This window comes from Salmo salar, chromosome 06, assembly GCF_965601325.2.
Source record: "Salmo salar chromosome 06, fSalSal1, whole genome shotgun sequence".
Lineage (NCBI taxonomy): Eukaryota > Metazoa > Chordata > Actinopteri > Salmoniformes > Salmonidae > Salmo > Salmo salar.
In genome coordinates, this window is record NC_138296.1 from 32,074,266 (window position 1) to 32,078,833 (window position 4,568).

Here is a 4,568-nt window from a genome sequence, read left to right on the forward strand (position 1 = left end):
TCCTTCTGGCAGGTTCTTCCATCTCAGCCAAGGAACTCTGTAGTTCTGTCAGAGTGGGCATTTGGTTCTTGGTCACCTCGCCCAGTTGCTCAGTTTGGTCGGGCAGCCAGCTCTATGCAGAGTCTGGGTAGTTCCATATTTTTTCAATTTCCCAATGATGGAGACCACTGTGCTCATGGAAACTTTCAACGCTATAGAAATAGTTTTATAGCCATTCCCAGATATATTCCTCCTCACAATTGTATCTCGGCGATAACCGGACAGTTCCCTGGACTTCATGGAATATTTTCTGCTCTGACATGCCCTGTCAACAGTGGGAACTTATATAGACAGGTGTGTTTCTTTTCTAAATAATGTCAAAACAATTGAATTGGCCACAGGTGGACCCCAATCAAGTTCTAGTGACATCTCAAGGATGATCAGAGTATATTGGATGCACCTGAGCTCAATTTGGAGTGTCATAGAAAAGTGGTGTGAATACTTATGTAAATAAGATATTTCTGTAAAAAAAAAATAGCAATTTAATCCATTTTGAATTCAGGCTTTAATTCAACAAAATGTGGTCATTTTTGGGGGTATGAATAATATAATATAAGGGGTATGAATTCTTTCTGAAGGCACTATAGAGAGAATACTGTAGACGGCATGTGTGAAAAAGTGATTGATGATCTATTTTTAGTGTCACGTGTTTATACCTTTTTATGGACATCCTGTCTGGATGTTCTCACGCTATGGGACATCCTGTCCAGATGTTCTCACACTATCGAGTGAGTGCTTATGTAATATGATAGTGCAGCTGTTCCTTTGAAGTAAAGCATATGTTTGCAATAAAAATGTCATGTTGATTGATGTGTAGTGACCTTGTTGAACTGTTGAATGTGTTTGAACATTTGAAACAGTTGGGAATTTATGTAGTGAATGAGGGAGGCCAGAGTTTGAAAAGTTTAAACAGTTGGGAATTTTTGTAGTGAACTTATGGAGTAAGCTTGTGAGCCCCTGTAGAATGAAAAAAGTAATTTCCAGGGTAGGTATGCCTAAGTATAAGTAAGACCTGTGAACACTACGAGCGACAAGAAACCATGACAGATAAATGACATAATACAGATAATTGGTCTAGGAGCCATGTTTTGTGTCCTTCGTGTCAGGAACACAATGACAAAAACATCGATGCCATTCTTTGTGATGCACCTGATTGTTTTAATGATGTGATTGATACGAGTGAAGGACATAGGGGTTACATTTTCCAACCAGACGATTCAACAGTGAAGATTTTCACAGCTGCCTCAGCACACTTTTTCAGCCAAAAACCGGGAGTTTTTCACCTGCGTTGCGCATGAGAGAATGGCTTAAGATAAGACTTGCTCAATGTCAGTACGAACAGGCCCTGAGTGGAACATCCCTGCCTGGGTAAGCATTGGAAGAGGAAGTTTGCGGTCGAGATGATTTGAAAGCCATAAGAATCTCTTCAGTGGCCTATAGTCCAGACTCCAAAGTGACAATTTTGGGTTGTGCCAAATTCAATAGCTGAAATGCCACCAAATCTGTTAGCACATACAGTTGAAGTCATAAGTTTACATACACCTTAGCCAAATACATTTAAACTCAGTTTTTCACAATTCCTGACATTTAATCCAAGTAAAAATGAGGTCAGTTAGGATCACACCTTTTATTTTAAGAATGTGAAATGTCAGAATAATAGTAGAAAGAATGATTTATTTCAGCTTTTATTTATTTCATCACATTCCCAGTGGGTCAGAAGTTTACATACTGTACACTCAATTAGTATTTGGTAGCATTGCCTTTAAATTGTTGGGTCAAACGTTTCGGGTAGCCTTCCACAAGCTTCCCACAATAAGTTGGGGGAATTTTGGCACATTCCTCCTGAAAGAGCTGGTGGAACAGTCACGTTTGGAGGCCTCTTTGCTCGCACACACTTTTTCAGATCTGCCCACAAATTGTCTATGTGGTTGAGGTCAGGGCTTTGTGATGGCCACTCCAATACCTTGACTTTGTTGTCCTTAAGCCATTTTGCCACAACTTTGTAAGTATGCTTGGGGTCATTGTCCATTTGGAAGACCCATTTGCGACCAAGCTTTAACTTCCTGACTGATGTCTTGAGATGTTGCTTCAATATATCCACATAATTTTCCTGCCTCATGGTGCCATCTATTTTGTGAAGTGCACTAGTCCCTCCTGCAGCAAAGGACCCCCACAACATGATGCTGCCACCCCCGCGCTTCACGGTTGGGATGGTGTTCTTCGGCTTGCAAGCCTCCCCCTTTTTCCTTCAAACATAACGATGGTCATTATGGCCAAACAGTTGTATTTTTGTTTCTTCAGACCAGAGGACATTTCTCCAAAAAGTATGATCTTTGTCCCCATGTGCAGTTGCAAACCGTAGTCTGGATTTTTTTATGGCGGTTTTGGAGCAGTGTCTTCTTCTTTGCTGAACGGCCTTTCAGGTTACGTCGATATAGGACTCGTTTTACTGTGGATATAGATACTTTTGTACCTGTTTCCTCCAGGTCCTTTGCTGTTGTTCTGGGATTGATTTGCACTTTTCGCACCAAAGTACGTTCATCTCTAGGAGACAGAACGCGTCTCCTTCCTGAGCGGCATGACGGATGTGTGGTCCCATGGTGTTTATACTTGCGTACTATTGCTTGTACAGATGAATGTGGTACCTTCAGGCATTTGGAAATTGCTCCCAAGAATGAACCAGACTTGTGGAGGTCTACAATTGTTTTTCTGAGGTCTTGGCTGATTTCTTTTGATTTTCCAATGATGTCAAGCAAAGAGGCACTGAGTTTGAAGGTAGGCCTTGAAATACATCCACAGATACACCTCCAATTGACTGAAATGATGTCAATTAGCCCATTAGAAGCTTCTAAAGCCATGACATCATGTTCTGGAATTGTCCAAGCTGTTTAAGGGCACAGTCAACTTAGTGTATGTAAACTTCTGACCCACTGGAATTGTGATACAGTGAATTATAAGTGAAATAATCTGTCTGTAAACAATTGTTGGAAAAATGACTTGTGTCATGCACAAAGTAGATGTCCTAACTGACTTGCCAAAACTATAGTTTGTTAACAAGAAATTTGTGGAGTGGTTGAAAACGAGTTTTAATGACTCCAACCTAAGTGTATGTAAACTTCCGACTTCAACTGTAGATAGATAAATGAATAAATAAACCTGCACATAAATAAATGAGCAAGGAAATACAAATATACTGACCAAAATGCATCTACATGTATTTAGTTATTTATGTTTGACCTAATGCATCTGAATGTATTTAGTTATTTATGTTTTACCTAATTATTCACACATTCATTCATGTATATATATATATATATATGCATGTTGCTTGATTGCTTTTGCCTGACTCTGATGGTCCGAAAAGTAAACAATCAAACTACACACACTTGAGAGATTTACAACCGGTAGATACTGTAGCTACAGTAGACCAGTTCTTCTGGCAGTTAGTTAGTATGGCTGCAATCAGGCGAGCAACAGCCAGAGACTTGGCAGTGCTGGCTAACGCTTCTGAAAACAATGCCTCTCCAGATTACCTGCTTTTCCATGAGGAGGTGTAACAGAGTTTATTTATTTTTGTTTTATTTAACCTTAACTGACTTGCCTAGTTAAATAAAGAACAAATTCTTATTTCCAATGACGGCCTACCCTGGTCAAACCCGGACGACGCTGGGCCAATTGTGCGCCGCCTTATGGGACTCTCAAACACAGCCGGATGTGATACAGCCTGGATACGAACCAGGGACTGTAGTGACATGAGATGCAGTGCCTTAGACTGCTGCGCCACTTGAGAGCCTCGTGTTAAGAACATACCGTAACCTCACATTACAGCTAGCTTGAAATGTTGCCAATGGAGCTATCCAATTGGTATCTTTTGTATAGCTCAATCTGTTTGCATGTTGTCAAGCGGGCGGTCACCTCTGTTGGCGAGGTAGAGGAACCTGGTTCAAGCCCAGTCAGAGGCAAGTTCAGGGAGGCTGCGCTATATGCTAAGCTAGCACACTTGACCCTGGTTATACTGGTGCTGTGACCCAAACCCACAGTTTGGCTCAGCTCGAAGACTGGGGTTGCTGTGGAGTGAGTTGAAACAGGGTGAGTCTTATGGAGTTAAGAACGTATTGTAACCTCACTCCAGAGCTAGCTTAAATTGGTTCGCACGTTGTCAAGCCGTCGGTCACTTGTGTTGGCGAGGTAGAGGAACCTGGTTCAAGCCCAGTCAGAGGCAAGTTCAGGGAGGCAGCGCTATGTGCTAAGCTAGCACACAAACCCCGGTTATCGCGGCATGCATCGAAAACTTGAGTCAGCTAGCTGCTACAATTTGGAGAAAGTTGCCCGATGACCCTAAGTTCAGGTGCAGCACACCATAGAAAATGGGCCACCATAATCACACCGTTTTTCAACTGGTCGTTTAGCAGACGCTCTTATCCAGAGCGACTTACAAATTGGTGCATTCACCTTATGATATCCAGTGGAACAACCACTTTACAATAGTGCATCTAAATCTTTTAAGGGGGGGGGGGGGGGGGGGTTAG